This window comes from Falco peregrinus, chromosome 5 (assembly GCF_023634155.1).
Source record: "Falco peregrinus isolate bFalPer1 chromosome 5, bFalPer1.pri, whole genome shotgun sequence".
Classification (NCBI taxonomy): domain Eukaryota; kingdom Metazoa; phylum Chordata; class Aves; order Falconiformes; family Falconidae; genus Falco; species Falco peregrinus.
The window spans coordinates 9,275,553-9,295,914 of record NC_073725.1 but is presented as its reverse complement, the minus strand read 5'-3'; positions in this window follow the sequence as shown (position 1 = coordinate 9,295,914).

Genomic DNA, 20,362 nt, shown 5'->3' with positions numbered 1-20,362 from the left:
AGGAATTTACATTTTTAAATAGAAGTGAATTAGAATAAGTTTTGATCCCCTTGTCTCTCCTAAAACAAATAACCTACTTCTCAAGTCTGAAGCATGTTAACAGATCTGCTCTGTGACACTTCTCTTGAACAAATAGGAAAATCTCATTTCACATTACATCCCTGAATTCCTTTTTTCCAGCTGACAATGATTTCACTTAGATGTGTCTGAATTACAAAAGCTAGCTTTGAGCAGAAGATAATTTCTTCTTGTAGAATAAATTATGTTTTATTCTTCATCCATTTCCAAATTCCAATGACAGACACACTTTCAAAAGTTTCATAGTTTTGGTCAAAGAAGAATCCGAAATCCCTTCATAGAGAAGTCACAGGCCTATCGCTCACACATGGACCCTAATTCTACTATTTTTAAAATTATTATTATATGTCATTTTTTGGGGTAATATGCCATCTCATTTCTAAATAAGAAAATGGCATGCCCACCGACATCTCCCACTAGATCTAGTGATTCACTGCTAATTTGATGATTGAAGCATCTTCCTATTGCTTGAATTAAAGAACGAAGAATAGGTTTATGACTAAAAGCTACAAAGTTTATGAATCCTCTTGCCTGATTAGGTATTTTTTCTATTTTGGAGGGTGTGTATGCATGCAGTTATGTATAGGTACATATATATGGTTGTGGAGGATTTTTCTACTGTTTAAGAAATTATTGGTTTGCATATCATTGCACAAATTCTATAGTTTAAGCAATAATAATTGTTCAGTATCTGGTGCAAGTATCTTGTACCATGTCTTGCCTACAATCTTGTAACAGCATGGTTAATACATCCCTACACTTGTCAAAGCACTAAGATATACTCTTTTCCTATTTAAGAAATTCCATCTATTTAAAAGATGGAAACGTGAAGCTGACAAAAAAAAACCCCACCCTCAGAATCTCATGATGAGTAGGAAAAGTAGATATGAAGAATAAGGAAGGTTGATATGCAAGGCAAAGAATGATGGTTATATATGAAACATGAAGGACTGTATTTTAAAAACCAATAAGTAGTTCAGCAAATTGTTTGAAAAGGTGAATAATCAATTTAACTTAAATCCAGGATACATTGCAGAGGCTTAAATTATATGTTTGGACCAGTAATAAAAGTAGCATAAAAACTCTTCTGTGAATCCACAGAAACTTGCATCTATGATCACTTAAATGTGATCAAGATTAAGTAGCAAGGTTGTTTTCCTTTATTCATATATTGCAGTGACCTTTTCTGGAGTCATATTGATCTAGTGGAAACAAATATAATAAATTGGCGATGATTCAGAAAGCAACTAGACTGATATAAGTATTATGAAAACCATGATTTGTAGATTAAGCAATAAAAAGGCTGAACCCAGCCAGTATGATTAAAATAGATAAAAATGTAACCAAAGGTTCTTATTCTCAGTCCTTTTTCTGAAGTCAGAGAGACTGAACAACAGCTAAATAGGAGAGGTCCTCGTGCTACTTCCAGTATTGAGTGGTAAAATTTTTCCAGTGCCAGGCTCTTTCCTTTTCACCATCAACTCAAGATACTTGCAAAAAAAAAAAAAAAAAAAAAAAAAAAGGCAGTTTTGAATGTGATGTAAAGTGAAACTCAAGGTCACAATATTTTTTAATTAACTGAAATGCTTGTCTTTACCAGCTCATGAGCTTAATGCACTTGCTATATGCTTCCTGACACATTTTCCACCAAAACAATATGCTGACATGTTACAAAAGAATGTTTCGTTCATGAAATAGATATTTGGATATATCTGCATGTTTTTAATGTAGTGTCCTGACATATTCTCCAAAGAAATGTCTAAAAATAAAAAGGGTATATTCCGTCAAAATACATATGCCAGCCGCTGTACTCTGTTGCTTGGGTTCCATCAGCTCTGATGTAATTCGTTCGATATCTGTAACTTAACATTAATTTTAGGCTAAATTTCTGGAAGTTTTCAATAGGCATATGCCACTCAAGACAAATTGGGGTGATGGTACTCCCTTAGTGAGCAGCTTTCTGAGTAAATTTATTCATAGTAAGAGATAATGTCTGGACCAAGGTCAGGAAATCTAAGTCTCCACAGGAATAGCTGTGTGCAGACAGCTGAGGAAATAATTATATCTGAATTAAAAAAAAAAGAAAAAAAAAAAAGAAATGGACTGAGGTCAATAATTATTTCAATTCTTTAACCGTAAAGAATTATTGCAGGCCCAGATAATGCTGGAAACTCATTAAAGGCCTAAAGGATTTCACTCCCATCTGAATTTCTGTTTGAAAATAACAACAGTGAAGTGTAGAAAATATGCTTTAGTGTTCACTATTCTGTACCCACTAGATCCAAGAATATTATAACTGTGTGGGCAAAAAGGTAAAAAGTGCCAATAATGCAGACAGAAATGTGGGTCCCAACCAGCAGGGTTTTCCTGCAAAACCAATGGAGATCGTGGACTTGCAATATATGGGTTCAGTGCGCATGGTGCATATAATGTTGTTTTACAAATAAATGCGCACACACATAGACACAGAGAACATTTACTACCTTAAGGATTTCTGGATGTTTTGTAAAGGCAGAGCTTTCCTTGTCAGCTTCTGCAGAGCCCAGGAGCTGTGGTTCACAGCTTCCCAAGGAGAGCAGAAGGGCTCTGCAGGGCTCCCTGCACTTCGGAGGCAGAGCCTCCTTCCGCTGCCTCTGCTGCTGCAAACCAACAAAGAAAAACCCCAAACAAAGGATTTGATTTTGAAACTTTTTCAGAGCCCTAACTATAGGCTGACATGCAGCCACTAAAAGTACATCTGTAATCTGTAAAGGAAGTAATCAGTGCAAACAAAGAGCAGATAAAAAGATATTGCCATGGTATGGGAGCAGGCAGAAATGAAGAAATGAAAATTACTGTAATGTCTCCAACAAAGTTTGGTTATCGTGTTATTTTATTTATTAGAGACAATTAGGAGAGATTTGTCTGTTGCTATGAGTCCCTTGGGTTAGATTAGAAGACAAAAGTTTTGCGTGTTGGCCTTTTCCTGCCTTTAGGGAAAAAACCCCCAGTGGGAATGCTAACAATGGGTAGAACCTCTGGAAGGTTTCAAATTAGCTGTTTGCTCTCTCTCCACTCCCCTTTACTTTCCTTTTTTCTCCAGTCTGTTCACATCTGTACCTGTTGAATTCCATCTGGGAAACCAGCAGGAAGTCCATGAGAAACCCTGAATTCTCATAAGATGCCATTAGCTCCCTGATTTGTGGTAATATTCATACCTCTGATCGCAGCTGGGGGGTGGAAGCATGTAGTTGGTAAAGGAAGTAGAAATGAGGCCCTTTTAACAGCAACTAAATCCTATTGACTGTCCTGTTACAGCCACACGTCACTAAGTGCTCTCAAAGGCTGTAATCTGCAATGACAAAGATGGAAAATAGACCATTTGCTTGAAGACTTGAAGCCACCTTGACTTCTTTTGGCAATGTTTTCTTCACAGTGTGTTAAATTAGGAACAGCAAATCAGTATCAAAAATACAGACAGCTGTCCTGCATTTATTTCACATAGTAAAATTTCCTGCAGGGACCTTCACTGAGGAGCCCAAGGGTTTGTGAACACCCAGGTGTTAGCCTTTGCACAAAATGTTGCCTAAAGGGCCAGTTACCAGTTGTGAGTTGTCATTTATCTCAGAAGTGAAAGCCAGGATTTGGCAACTGGGAGAAAGCAGAGATTTATGGAAAAGAGAGGTCCAAGAATTGTCAGAATTAGATGAAAGGTCTTCCTAATGTAGCAAGAACACCTTGAAACTAACATGAGCTCAGATTAACAACTGGCAGCGTAATGGGGCCAGGTCTGGAGTTATGAGCTGTAGCTATTCAATGCCAGCAGAGACCAGGCAAGGGAATTCTGCATCAACTGTTAATTGTGCATGCAGTGTTATTAGTGAGAAACCAATCTCTGCAGTAGCTTAGCCAGGACAAAAGGAAGGGATAGCAAGGACCTCTGCATCAGCAGAATTATGACATTCTTTTACAACGTTACTGAATTAAGCACAGAAAAGGAGAGAAAAGATAGCTCTGATTATGTATTAAAGCAACCCAAATCCTAGTAATAATGAAATCTTGTCTTCCCCCAGTCCAAGGCATTTTACATTTCTTTTGCAATTTCTTAGAACATGTTTTCTTTTAACGTAAGGCTAATCTGGAGAAGCTGTTTTTTGTTTAACAACGATGCATTATCTTAATACAGTGAAAATCTGATGACCACCAAGGCTCCTGGCCTCACTGCAGTGATAGCTTCACCAGTAGAGTTTGGCATTTCAGATGTGACCTGAGCAGCAGGGAGTTATCCTTCTGACCCCATCCCACTCCTCAGTGCTGCCCAGCAGAGCTTGTCCTGCCCTGCTCAAGGCAGGTCTTCTCCACAGGCTCCAGAGATCAGTGAGGCATTAGGCTTGACTGAATCATACAACATCCAGGTGGTGAGACCTTTCTGTGTGCAGCCAGGATGTTTTCAACAAAACCTAGGTTATATAGGCAAAATATGAGCATTTTGTACCTAGGTACAACTAGTCCAGGCTCAGACTTGGCTAGTCATCTGTCAGCCTCTGAAAGTATAAATTCCATCCAACCAACTTACAAAAGCTTTGTGAAATAACGTAGACTGGCATCACCGTGTCTGTCCTTAAGGAGCTCTGTGAGAGTAGGATTTCAGCAAAAGTCAGAAACAGCTTTACATTCTTTCTTTTCATCCCAGAAGCTACAGGAACTATTTTTGCTCTTGTGAAAGCAGTAGTAATTTTGTTCAGCTACCTATAACAAAATGCTGATTTTCTATTTGTTTTTTGTCAGTTTGCTGTGTTTTGGTTTTTTGGTTTTTTTTAATAGAAATGGCAAAATAAGCATAATTGAGAGACTTGCTTAAAACACACAATCAAGAGGAAGCTATATGTTGTTTGGGATTTAATGCATCTTCTGGTTTACTGAGTCTGCCCTGGTCCGTTCTTCCAGTGAGAATTTTGAGCTGCCTGTGCAACTGATGAGACTCATGCATCTCCTGTGGCTTCCAATCCAAAATACTAGCAATCCGCTGATAAAATGTCTTTGTTGTCATTTGTTTTCACAGAATCGTGGGCTGGTCAGGATTGGAAGGGACCTCTGGAGATCATCTAGTCTAAACCCCTGCTGAAGCAGCTTCACCTACAGCAGGCTGCACAGCATCGCGTCAACATACTTACAGGAGGAAGAGATAAAGAATAAGGTAAGAAAAAAACAAACCCGGTGTTTTCAGATGAAGGACTCAGTTGTGGTTCCTGTCTTGTCTGTTATGTCCTTGTCAGTTGGCACAAAGCCACAGAGGAAATATCAGAAGATCTAGTTGCCAGGGATATCGCCCATTACAACCTTCAGATGCATTAAGCAGCAATACATCATACACATTTTCTCAGTCCCTCTCTAGGCTCAGGCTTTGGCAGCTGGGGTACAACAGCTTCAGCTGCTTCTTCTCCCAAACGAACTCTTGACAGCTAGCATCACCTTTACATGTCATTTCAAGTTGCACAAAGTTTTATCTATGTGACAATTTACACTTTAGTTGCCAATATGTAAGGAAAGTTAAAAGATGGTGACAATCTTACAGAACTAGGTCTCCTATTGCATATGGAGTTTTAATCCCCTCTGCTGTTACTGCACATTTCTGATTCTTTGTGAAGTTGCAAAGGAGATGATGCCAATGCACTTTTCTCCTCTCTTCCAGAAACAGTTTTAGCAACAGGAAAACCATAGAAGAAAAACATAAATGAAGAAACACCACATATAAACAAAAATAGTTGAAAATACCGTTTTAGCTTCTGTGGAGTTGACAGTGCATACTGGACAGCTGTGCATGCTTCCTTACATAATGGCCAACTGAATCTAATCTAATACAGCAAATAAGCCTAGTTGCAGAACAAATCCTGCTGTCCTAATAACATACAGAGATACTAATAGAGTTTCCACTTGTGAAATTGCTTTTTCAAAAAGCACATGGTTCAGTTTGGCTCTACAGCTTTTATTCCTATAAGTGTCAGCAATTTGCTGAAAATATTATTATTACTTATAATTTATTTATTACCTCCCTCAAAAATTCCTAACAATATTTTTTGAACTCTGCCATCACATTTAGAAATGCTACTGAGCCTAGCAATTGACAAAGCTATGTCATAATAAGTTGGATGTATGCTGCCTGTGGTTTTAACATAGCAGCAATGTCATTGTTTTCTTATAACTTTAAAGGAAAATTGGCCTCTTTGCTAAATCAGAAAGCACAGATAGTTATACAGACAATACATTTTATGCAATAATACATATAGAAATTATAATAAAAGAGTGTTCAATGTGCAGTGTCAAATCGGCAGATGTTAGGAGCTGCCAGAATTAAGCTGTCCAAACGAAGTGATGTTTTGGCAGGGAAGGTTCCTGTGTCCTGCTTTAATCTGGTGCTTACACACCAGAAGGAAAAGGATCATTTCTTTTCTTGAAGTTTTCTGCTCTCCTTGCTCTGTACCCTGGACACTTTTCATGATCACATAGTTAAAGACTGAATAATAATTTGAAATTTTGGGAAAGAATTTTGTTCATAGTAGAAGATTTTACTGTAGCATTTCCAAACTTGTGTGTGTTACTTGCCAAGGCTGATTCCTTTTCTTTTTTCTTTTTTTTTTTTTTTAGGAAAAAGAGCTGCTTATGTTAAAATTTGTAGACTCACAACGGATGTAATAACCACCTGAACTAAAGACTAGTTACTAGTAGTAGGGACTGGCTATTCTCTACGAGCAGGTCTCCATGGATGAGTAGTGTCCTGAGCACTTCCATTGAGCCTGCAGGCTGACTGAAAGCCAGCTCTCTTTCCTCCAGAAACACAAAACCTGTGTGGGAACACTGCTAAACTCTCTTTTGCTCTGCTCTCCTGACTAGTTCAGAAGCCTGCAGCACACACTGGGTGCAATATGTGCCTCGTGGACACCTCCTGGCTTCAGGGAACCCGGGAGAGAGAGATGGTCTAACTGTCTGGGCAGTGGAATGCACAACCACAACAGGACCAGCTGGTGAACTTGGGAAATCAGGTATTTTGTGCTGAATTTGTAACTTTGAGGGAAGCAATATAAGAATTTCATGGGCAGCAAATCATGTGCATATATCTGCCATGAAGTCTAACTATGGTATATGGCCATTAATGGAAATTGTAGAATTTTTAATAACGAAGCAGAAAAGTCCTGAGTCTCTTGTATCTGTGTTTTATATATCATCTGCATTTGGAATAAGACAGGTGATGTGTTTGCACTACAGTAAAAACTTGAAGCTCGGATTCCTGGTCCCTCCCGGCACCCAGATCTCCCAGCACTTTAAGGAGACTGCAGCAAAAGGGGAAAATAGGGTTGTCAGCCAAGGAGAAGATTGAGGAGGCGGAAGGGAGCTAGTCCTTGCTGGAACAGCACCAAAACCCCCTTCCTCAATGCCTCACAAACTTAAAGCTCTTGTTGTAAAAAGGTAAAGAGTTTTACATCTTTTGCAAATCAATCATAATTATAGTGTGTGAAGAAAACAGAGCTGTTATACGCTGAATCTGATCTCAGTGTGACTCCAAGCTGGGAAAGAGCCTGCTGCAGCTGTTCCACTGCATTAGAGCCATCAGCTTCACCTCATTAGGAGAAGCATTCACCTTCCTATGAGATCCCTGCTGCATAACCTCCTGCCCTGCCACTGAGACAGACATGTTACAGTGTCACTTAACCCCTTGTGTTCCCAGCTGCACTCAAATGTAGGGAACAGAAAACCACAGGAACAACTAGAACAGCTTCTTGGTGGTGCTGGTGTCTGGGTGCAAGAAAAGTATAACTTTATGGACAAAAATATTCATGATGCTGCTGTGTGCCTCGCTGTCTGACAGACCGGCATCTGGTGGAGCACCGTGTGGTACACTGACAAACACCAAGCAGTTACTCTGGCAGAGGCGATGTATTAAGAAAAGAAAGAGACAATGTAAAAGAAAGGACAAAGTTTATTGTTTCTTACCTTAGAGCAATCTAACATAGCTGAATGTTCCTCCCAGACTAAAATGTATTTTGTATTTTGTGATGGAACAGGAAAGCATGTGGTGGTTCGTTTTATTTGATTAGATAACTTTCTCATCAGTCATATTTGATTTTCTTTATTGTACAGAGGTTTTGTTAGCAATTTTCCATTCTAGAACAAATGTGCAAACATAGTATGTGTATAATATCAACATAAGGTTTATGAATTGCTCTGAACTTGAAAACATTCTACCTAAAAATCTTCAAGAATTGTAGTCAGAAACATGTGCACATGATTATTCATGGAGTTGAGTTCTGATATACACCTCAGGGCCATTAAAAAAGCACAAATTGTATTCATAAATGTCTGGAGATTGTACGAAGTAAGGCTGGCTTACAACAAAGGTGAAATTCTATTTTATGGAGTTCAGCGGCTGGGGGATTTTTATGCTTTTTTTTTTTTTTAAGTGATATATGGCCTCTTTTAAAAACTTTTACTAGGCTAGTGTTTATAGACTGGTAGAACTGCCTTTACTCTCAATTACTTTATTATTTTTAGGACTTTTGTGTAATATAATCAGTGCCCGACTCTCCTTTCATGTTATACAACCTTTGCTAAGGAACAACCCTGCGGACTCCAAAGTCACTCTATTAAGGAAATGAGACTCTTCAAAAGGCTCTGAGCTTCCCTGGTGTTCGGTTCATTTGCTGCCTTTGAACATGAACACGTTCCAACAGAACAAGCATGTGTTTTTGTGTCCCTTCTTCACAAAAGGGCAGAGAAGGAAGGTCACGGAGGAAATCAGATGTTGGACTTCTTCAGGCCCTTTTATCTCTGAACATGTGCCACCCACATTAGGCCTGAGAGCAACAAAGGTAGAACTATGTCCTCTTTCTCCACAGGGCATTACTGGACCTTTGATCCCTTACCCATAACTGGCTGGAACTGGGATTTGCACCTAACTAAAACTCTTTGCTGCTGTAAACACAGCAGGAAATCTCTTTCCTATTGCCAAGCCTTCCCCTCCTAGGGAATGAGGGTGCCATTGGAAAATGAACTACTGGAGGCTGCATGAGTGTTACTGGGAGTCAATGGGCTCAAGTGGAGCCAGAGCACAGGACTGGGTTTGTCCAGGTGCATAATTCCTAGAGAGTATTTTATAAACTGTGTGGGTGGGTCAGGTAGTACAGTGTCTGTGTATGTCTTGCAGGACGGTGGAAAACAATTTGTCCATGATTTAGTAGTAAATGCCAAAGGCAAAATTGGGACTGTGAGAAAGAGAAGCAGTTTCAAGCAATCTTAACAAAGGGATAATCTTATTACGTAAGTTTTGATTTAAGCTCTTGTTATTTTTGGTCTTTTCCTAGTGGTCATAAACTCTGCATGCATCTCTGGTCTGTGCTATCACAAAGCAACACACGTCCTTCTCACCTATCCCATGAGAATGGACAAGGGAGGGGCTGTCTGCTTGCTTGGATCCCACAGAAGAAATTTTGGATTAATTTGCTACAGCCTTCTCTGAGCTCTGAGACTGGTCCCGTTGCCAGTAATCAGTCTAAGATCAGCCCAACCCAAACATGGGGCTGCTTGTCAGGTAACTTGAGCTTTCTAAATGCTTTCTGTTCCTTTCATAGAACGATGTTACAAAAATCACAGTATCCAAAAGCCATTTTCCACAGTGAAGCAGTGTCTGGTAAGATGGAGCAAATCAGAACACCCAAGAGAGCTAGTCCAGTGTGAACTTTGGTAACGAAGACTACATCCCCATGCACGATTTGATCTGGAGCAGCAGTATACAGCTACTCCATGTTAATTCCCTTTACAAACCTGTTTTGGTATGTACTAGATAGATTCCTTCTAAATCAATCCAGACTGGATGTTCCACTGTACTAAATGTTTTCCAACTCTTAACAGGTTACTTAGTTTACTTGGTATCCAAGCTAAAGGACATTTGGACAGCTTTGATGATGCAGGCTGAGGGATATATATATATATATTTATTTTTTTTTTCCCTAGACCAAGATAAAGCCCCAGAACTGCACTGACCAAAAATACGGCAGCCTCAGCACCAACTGATTCATTCTTTTGGGGCCAAATTGCCTGCTAATGTGAACCCACTGTGAGTGAGCCACCAGCAGCCTTCTCTCACGCAGATCTCAGCAGCAGGATTTGATGCTATTAATGTTTATACCCTCCTTCTTACACACATTTTTCCATGGTGATGGCTAATGAAGTAGACCATTCTTGACAGCAAGAATGCATGTGAACATGTTGGAAAACAGTGTATGCACTTTATGCTACATGACAGGATACAGAACAAGGTGACATTTTTGGAAAATGAATTTCAAAGGATGTGGGAATAACACGGACCATCTGTGTAGTCACTTTTTTTTCTGTTGAAAACATGAAATTTGCAAACAGGAAAAAGTTTTCTGGCCCAGCATGTCTGCTTTCTTTCTTTTTTTTTTTTTTTTGGTTTACCTTAATCCCACTTTCCTGTCTTTTCACTCTATGACTTGACCTCTCTTGTGCTCAAGAAGGAAATCTGAGGCTCTCTTGAACTCATTTACACTTCTCAGCCTTAGCCTTCCCTTCGATTATTTATTCCATGTGTTCAGAGCCCTTTCAATGAAAAAGTTCTTCCTGAGTTTCCTTGGTTTAGTTTTTTTTGTCACCAGCTTTTGACTTCTCTATGGGAGTAATTTTGCAGATCAAAAATGCTGGGGTTTGCAAATATAAAGCATTTCATATCAACCAATACCATGAGGAATTTTTTGTTACTAAAGAAGGGGCAATAGTAACAGTGATAACGTGGAATCTTGACAATGTTTTTAATTAATTTTATTCAAAGGATGGCAGCAGAAAACTAGAAACACAAAGTTCTGACATTATTACAGTTTCCTGTCATTTCCTGAATTACCATGTATCAGAAATTATCATGAGGAAATTCAGATTTCTAAAAATCAGATGTCTAAGTCTGGGCTTACCACAGTGAATTCCCTCGGCTAATGGATAGAACAGTTTATAGGACCCATTGTAGACATATTTTACTAGGAAATGAATTGCCTTATGGATGCTTATGCGTCTCTATTGCTTGCAAAAGAAACCTATCTTATTCAGCGGTAGATACCTAATTCTATAAGACTTAATTACAGCTGATGAATTTGGCACCATGTGTCCACTGCGCCAGAATAAATGTAAGGTGATTTGAAATAATAGGATTGAGACATGTAGGTTTTCATTATGACTCCCCATTCATTACCTTATTCACTGGACCACTAAGTCAGAAAATGCAACTGCTGTAAAAGCAACGACAACTGAAGAAGCTTCAGTTTCAATTTCATTAAATATTGCTGAAGAAGTCAGGCATGTGACTTCTCCCTGCTGGGTAACATGGTGAATCTAAATCCGAAGATGCGCAGCCACTGACTGAGAAATGTGGTGACAAGAAGATCAAGCAGCTGTTAGCTCATGAACATTTTGAGGCCACTGCAAAAAGAAGGTATGAGTCCTCAGAAAATTCTGCAATTGCTTGAGGGGGCTCAGATGCTGAGCTCTGTGGGGGATGAAGGGTTTTGCTAGGAATGTCGGACTCAGGGCAAGGGGATGACTTTCAGTAAAGGATGTGGAAGGTAGGAAAAGCAAAAAGGCAGACTGCCCTTCTTTATACGCCGATATAGCTAGTGACTTGGGGACCCGCAGTTACATTACAAAGTAAGAATTGTTGAAATATCACTCAGATAAAGAGAATTGCCATTGCCCTTTCTCCTGGGTAGGGACACCCTAGATGCAAAAGGAGAGTAGGAGGAGAAGCAGCACTTTGCAGTCACAGTAAGTACTGAGAACCTCTCAGGTTCCTATCCAATACTTTGTTCCAAATATTTCTGCATTTATCATTTTCTGTCCTTCACATTATTCTGTCAGTCCTCCTAATAAATTTGCTCATTTATGTCTGTATTTTGGGGAAAACTTGATAAATAATTTAAAAAGCCCCTTACATAACTATTTCCACTGAATCAAATAACTTTGGTTTTGCAAACGATTTAGGAATGTACTTATTGTGACTCCACGCACATATGGATGTGTGGAGTATCATGTACCTCTGCTGTCCCTGGAGAATGATTAATTTGTACTCAGTGGTGAAAGGCTGGAGGTAGACTGGTTGGTCAAATTGTTCTTGGGCTGCCTTTCAGTCATGCTGGCAAAACACCTCACTAGGGCAGGATGGAGCTTTGGCTGAGTCTAATTCTACTTTTTCATTGCATTTTTCACAGATGCCTTCTGAGAAGAGCTTTTTCCTCTCCTTGTTCTCAGCACTGTAAGCTTGAAAGGTCCTAGCAAACCTTATCATTCTCATGAGTGTAATCCAACTCTCCTTTATGTTCTGCAGTGTCATTTAGGTCCAGAATAGATAGAAATTAAACACTGCTGGAGAAATATTTAAAGGACTGGCTCAAAAATTATGTAAGTAATGTACTATAAAATATGTATTTTAATATTTGGTATATTTACCACTTAGGCCAAGAAATACACACACACACATATATATATATATATATATATAATTGGCTTACTTAAACAGTTGAATTTTGCTAAAATACAAGACTATTTCATGTCCAAAACTATGGCCACCCTTGGGGAGCTAGGTAAATGTGCATAAATCAAACTGAGAGGACATTATTGCAAAGAAAACAGTGGTGAGAAACACTGTGCATACAACTGGGACAGTTCTTGGCAGGTATTATATTTAATAACAATGCTTTCAGTCGAGAAATGTACATTTTAGGCTACTTGCCCTGCTCACTACTTCTAACATAAGTGATCTATTATTAAACTGGATTTCTGTTTTATTGGACTGTAAAGTTTGTTCAGAACACTATTCAAACTGAGCATGCTTCCTTTCCTTGCTTGTGACTGCCTTCAGGTTCATGTGCCAGCACAGTCATGGAGGCCAATATTTAATCTGTCATTTTGATACTTTTGTAGAAAGGGGAAACTATATGCAATTTACATGAATTCTTAGTTTCTACTGCAAGCTGAAAAAAACCCCAAACAACAAAAAACAGAAAAACAAACAACCAAAAAAAGATGTTATTATCTTGGGTTGTTGTGGGTATGTTTGCCAGACTGTAACAAGGCATATGTGCTCTGGAGGGAAAAACTTCACAGCTTGACAAAAAGGCAGCATGTGAGTGGGTTTTATTCCCCCCTCAAAAGTAAACAGTTTTTACAATTAACCCCACTGCTCTGTTTATACATCAAGTAAAATGTGGAGAGTACACACAGTTGTTCTCATTAATTTTTGATAAGCAATAGCAACCTAAAAAATTACTCCATGGTTTATGCATTACCAGGTCTTGAATTTGATGGGAAACATATGCACAAACAGACTTTCATTCTTGCTCTATGACAAAAGAGGTGGGAAGCCATGGAATAAATACGTTCAGATTTATCTGTTACATTGGAGTCTCTTTCTCAGTGTTCCTTTGACAATACAGACCCACAAAACAGATCATGCTTCTAAGCTGCCTCTTCCACTTGATACCAATCAGCATATATGCTACAAGGTGGAGAAACACACTAAGAAAAAATGTACATAAAATATTCCAATGCTACTTCAAGGCTATGGAAACAAACAGCATATCTTGGCATTCAATATGTTGTTATAGCTAAGAATTTGCAAACATTAAGGACTTTTCTAGGATATGCCTTGCCTGCAGCCCCTCGTCAAATCTATATGGCTTCAGGTTGAAGGTAATGCAATGAATGTAGGCATTTAAATGATTCTTTAGCTGGACGTTCTCCATTTTTTGTTTTTATTTCAGAAGGAGAGAGAAACATGTCATTTGGTTACTCTGATTAAGTAATCTTAAGTTATTGAAATTCACAGCTATTGTCTTTTAAAGAAGTGACACTGATGATTAAAAAAAATGGGTAATAATGTATAGGTAATAAGCTGGAGCCTGTATATGTAGTACTGTGCACCTAAAGATTCTAATGCATCTTTTATTGCTAAATAAGTGAGATTATTTTCAAAAATAGGACCCTGATGCACTCAGTGGTCATGAAAATCAGACCAAGTATTTGTCACTTAGTAGCTCCAAAGCTTATATTGGGTTACATGTTTCTAAAAATGAGACTAATGGAAAAATTACAAAAGTCACCTGGGAAGTCTGAAGCAGAAAGACTGTATCCAGACACGTAGCGTTCCTGCATCCCCACCACAAGATCGAATCCAGCCATTTCCAGAACTTCATCACTTCATTTTCATTAGCCTTACAGAAATGAGGCTTATTTAGCAGTAAATAATGATTTACTAGTCCATTCCACTCCACCAGTCTTCAAGATATATGCATAGCCTTGCCCTGCACAAAACTGGCATTTGCCAAAAGCTGCCACATGCAGTATCTGAGAAACTATCCAGTTTTTCCTTTCAGATTAGCTGAGTCTGAATTGAAATCAGGAGTGACAAGTACTGCTAAACCATGGTTTTTTCCAAGTGTATGCTAGCCTAACAAGCACTCTCCTTTGACTGTGCTCTTCGGCTCATGCCTGTTAATGTAACCTACCCTCAGTACAGATCGAGTGTGTGTACAAACCCCCTAGGGCATTGCTTCCAAGGTTTGTACCCTTGTCTCTACTCAGCATCTGCTGACGTGAGTGGCAAAATGGGCTTTGACTGTAGTAAGATGATACCAGAACTGAAGTTTAACCATTAAGTGCTGAGAACAGGGAGAGGTGTATGGTCAAAGAACAGATGGGTGACAAGTAGAAAGGTGATACCTTGCCTGACTTCTCTCATCTCAAGCAATGCAGCCAAAGTTTCCAGCCAGGAGGGTGCTGCTCCTTACATGAGGCTCAAACACGAGCCAGCCTGTTCACCTTGCACAGAGCTCACACCATCACACCATGCAAAGCTGGAGTGAAATGGAGTTGCAATAGATGGCTTGACTGTGAGTGATAGCTGTATTAATGGAGATCAAGTAAATTTTTTAGTTCAACTCTAACAGTTAGAAGTCCCACTGTGACTTAAATTCTCCAGAAACATGGAGGTAAAGACAGTATTAGTTGTAGTGACGAAGAAAGTTTTCCAGCAAAAAGAAAATTAATCAGAAATATATTTCTCCTAATAGCTGTTTCTGAAGTAATAGAGGTATTTCATTGGGTTTAGTTAAGCTCAGGCAAAAGACACAATGCAGCTATTGCAGACCCTGGAATAGTACCAAAGACCACACAAAAGTGAAAGATAAGTGGCATGTTTTAAAAACAGACTGCAGGAAGACGTGAATATATATGAGTTACTGGAAAAAGGAAAAAGCATCTTACAGTTTAAGGACCAGAGTCTCTGATAAGAGAGCTAAGCAGGATCTGAAACCAAGACTTGGATAAAGACTCTAAGAAGAGTAAAAGCTAGACCTTGATGAAGCAATTAACGTTTGTTAATATGTGTGTCAGCACAGACTGTCTTTAAAGTAGGTGGATAGTGTTCTGATACACTGAGGCAAATTCAAAATACTACAATAGGACAAAAGCAGAAAGATCTGAGAAGTTCAACATTGGCACCCAGAAAATCCTGCCCAGAGACCTGCACTCATAATGCAAGAAAACTTCTGACTTCTGGGAAACAATGCAAACTTACATCACTTTGCTGGAAAAAGCGAGTGGCCTAGTCAAGACAAAGACGTTGGCACCAGCATTGCTACCTCACAGGAGCTTCCCATAGAAAAAGCAGGCAGCGTTCTCGTAAGCAATGATCTCTCAAACTGAAAAAACCCTCCTGCACCCACAGCTTTCAATTGTAGACCATACACCGGCTAGCACGGTTCACAAAATGGGGTCCTAACATTGTAAGGAAAACAATAGGGAACAGAAACGGAACTAATTCACCCTAAAAAAACCCAAACTGTTCAGACAGAAAATGCATCTGAATTTTTTTTTTTCCTGTTCTTTTTCTGCCCCAGAGAAAAATGCAACATTTGAACATAATTGGAAGAAATACAGAGACTTCAGCTATGCACTTCAGTGTCTGGACAGGAAAACAAAGTTGAAAGATAGAATATAAATATCAGTCCAGTAAAAATCTTGTCTTGAAATCTGGATAATCATTTCTAGAGATAACGTTGAATGGCAGACATGACGGAGAACATCTAAATGGACTAGCCGAAGATGTCAGAGACAGAGCATCCTGAAACCTTATTATCACTGTAAGGGGTTGTTCTCAGAACTGGGTGAGATTTTGTGTAGGAACACCTCAGGCTGTAACAGAAAATATGTGGAAAAGAGCAGATGAGACTTAGGTGGAGGTAAAAGAAACGTAAGAGAAGGGCCAGAGATATTTTAGTGTCCTCAGAGGAACATTAGGGAAACTTTGATTTCATATGCAAAACTGCAGGTCAAGTCAAGAGAAAGAGCATTTTCTGGTAGTAAATTTGGAATAGATTAATTTATTTTGCCTGTGAAAAATTGTTGGACAATGATTGTTATTTTTATTACACAATTTTACTAAAAATAATATATCTTTGTGCATGCTTATGTGTAACATTAATTTTTCCTAAGGTGACAGAGTTTGCATAATATTGAAAATTTTTCAGTGGATCTAAGCCGTTTGCAATGAAGTACTTATTTAAAACATCACAACTTCATAAAATGACTGCTGATAAAGGCTTTTGAAACAAAGTCTAATACACCACACAGTTAAAACACAAAACAGCTCTACTGGTGCCCAGATGGCAAGTACCCTTCTCATTTAGTTTCAGTTTAAAAGTGAAAACAAGGACTGCTACACTCGACACGGGTGTCAGAACCACCAGGGAACTCTGGCAGACGAAAAAAGTAAAAAAAGAAGAAAATCAATGCGATTTGATGTGTCAAGTGCATCACCTCCGGAAAGCATCATAATGCCTTTCTATGATTGTGAATATAGTTTACAAACCACAGGGATGTTGCAAGATGTGGCTCATGCTCATTTTAAGTTGACTCTCCTGGCAGACACAAGTTATGGAGCCATTTTCAAGTCTTAGATAACAGGAATATAAAGGCCATTACCTGTATCATTTGCTCAGAAAGGTCTGAGATGGGCAAGAGCTTCAACAGGCAGAGACAGATGGTCACCCGTCACAACTGGGGTACCAGGTTGACTGTTCTCTGATGGGGAGGTGAAGATGCCTCTATTTCAGGGTAGATGTACCTGACAACAATGCTTCTCTCAGAATCTAACCAAACATTTTTAGGCAGTGTTAATATATTAATCATAAATATCTGGAATATTGTGTGGGACTAACAGTATTAATCCTGATAAGTGGCACGTGCTGTTCACAGAATGATATGCAATAGGGAAAAGGATTCTCCGTAAAAGCTGTCTGCTAGCAGTTTCTGCTTCCACAGAGGTGCATTGTTTTCAGTTCAGCCATCTGAATTTCACTCTTTGTGTTTTTTAATTTAAATAAAACCCAGTCATCTGCTGCCATCTTGTTTACAGTAAGACCTTGTTAAGTATCTAGATAACAGCTCGGTAAAAGATCCTTCAGTTAAATGTACTTTATATACACATGGGTAGGTCTTCTTCAAGCTCCACAATTTAATTTACTCCACACTACAGTAACTCAGTCTGATCCCTGTTCAGTGACAGTGCTTGTCAGTGTACCTTTGACGGTATTTCCATGTTTGTCAGAACTCCTGCTAATCTACTCACATAAATCCTCACAGATTGAGGCATTACTGAGGCTGCCTTTTCAATATGACTTCCGTGACTGCAGCTATGGGAATGCTTGAAAACTCTGCACATTCTTCTGTTTAATTCAAACTGGATTCATGAAGAGTGTTTTTCCTTGACTATTTATCTTAATTCCTAAAGTATTTGGAAAGCAAGGATTTATTTTAGGATCACGTCTTTGTTACGGTAATGCTGTTACTGTTATTTTATGAAAGCTGTGAAGAATCACTCAGGCAAGCACTAGAACTGTTCACCTGTTTATCTTGATCTGTTACTCTACTGGTAAATGTTGAGGTATTTATTAGTACTCGTAAGTCATAGGACTGTCCATCATATCTGTTAAAAACAGAAGGACCCAGTGGCACCATTAACCTAAACTTTACGGTTGGTTTTCAAGGATTTAATATGTCTCAGCATGTTACTAAGGCAGCATGCACGGATCTTGGAAGTGGATTTACTTCACCTGTCCTGCCATCTTTATCAGTCCTGTAAGCGTATTTCCAGCCCACAAAACACTCTGTTGCAATATTTATATAGCTCTCCCGATTCATGCAATCTATTTTCTGTGATTGTGCATGTAATTACAAAGTTCAAAAACTGCACTAGTCTTAAAAAATAAACAATTCCTCTTAAGCTGTGACAGTGATGTCCTTTTGGTAATTTTTTGGTGTGTCAACAGATTAGATGTAACATAGAAAGCATATGGTTAAACTGTGCTTCCTCCTGGGCCGTATGATCACACAGACAAAGAAAAAAAATGCCACTGTTAAACAGCACATGTTGTATGCATACTTTTGGAGGAGTTGCATTAATCTTACATTTGAATCACTGATATGATAAATGCGTGTGAGTGGGAGGGGAACCAAATCAAGGTAAACCTCAACAGCTGTGCTTCTGTCAACTCAGAACAACTGACTAGGGGGAAAAATGGAAATATTATCATCTGGGAATGGCAGCACATATGGTAACCACATGGTTAAAGAACATGAAATAACATGTTTTATCAGGTTTTGCTAAGCAGTTTTTTGGGAGAGTTAGTTCACTTTCTGAACACCTCATGGTCCCTGCACACTCATTTTGGTTGGGAAAGACAATTACTTCAGTGACTAAATGGAGTCATTGGTAGCCAAATTATGGGGAGCAGTTGGTCCATTTTGTGAGAATTACTGAGATCTAAACATTTTTCACAAAGTCAAAACCTGAAGTTTCAAGCTGGGGCAATTTAAATGTTCTGTTACAAGTAAATGTTAAAAAATACATTATTTTGCTGTAAATCTTCAGTTTTACATTTTAAAATATTATTATTTTGGAACAGCTACCCAATTCATTAATATCAAACTAAAATACTTTTTTTAAAAAATCTAGAAATATCAAAACAGAAACCAATTTAATTTTTTTTGCCTTTACCTTTTTTTTCCAATTTAATTTGATTTTAAATATCTCATCAGTACACCCTCAAATGAAAAGCAAAAAAAAAAAAAATTATAAAGAAATAGATCATCCAAAGTATTGTAAAATTAACATAGCCCCCTACCTTGGAGAAATTAGCAAAGCAATTGAAATCATGAAGAACACTAAAACTCCTGGATCCAGCAGAGACATTTAAATTTGGAGACATGAATCATATTTAAATATGGAGTTAATTATACAAATTCTTTAGCGACATATGGAAAACTGAATGGTAATTATAGTTCATTACTATCTACATCAGTAAAAGCAACAATTCAGATTTGGCAGTTACCTCTCACATCAGCATGCATGGTGTCTGGCAGCCTAAGCAAACATAAGATTTCATCACCAGCTACACAACTCCATTAGCTGTAAACTAAGTAGTGTGATCTGAGGCACAAATAAAGTGCAGCTGATGGACTATTTGCAGTTAGCAGTTGCAGAGTAAATAGCACTGGATTTCTAATACTGTCCTCAGTACATGGGTGAAACCATTAAACCTCAGTAGAACAGGAGTCTGGCTACTGCCATCTAATCTGTAATTCCAATCCAATCCCTAAGCTAATCCAATCATAAATGACACTCGTATGACCAAATGTAGACTGCTACGCTGTAGAGTCAGTCAATATGGTCATTGAAGGGTAGGGTGATGTCTACCTAGCATGCTACAGACATCAGCTTAAAGATCCCATGAATAATCTTTTAGCCTCATTGACTACATTTACTAGTCAAAATTTTGCTGTTAAAAGAACATAAAATGTACTTTCACAATGTCTATCTTTGGCCGCCATACACACATTTTTTGTATGTGACTCCTGTTACCTGTGATGTGAAAGAGAATTGTGGGATCCCAACATGGGATCTCAGTTCTGGAATGCAGATACATTTGTAGTTATCTGTAAACCTGATGAACTTAACAGATGCAACAGAAATCCATAAAGTATGATCTGCTATGTTATGAGGAATACAGGGGGGAACATGCCGTTGACTAAGGCAGTTAATTTGGGGAACAGATACCCACAAAACCATTATTACAAAAAAGCAAATCATGATGCCTATAGGAAACTGCAAGAAGAATCAAGAAGTAAAATTAGCACCATACTATTACAAGCTATCAACTAATTTTGTATATTGACAGTAAGCTTTTGAAAGATG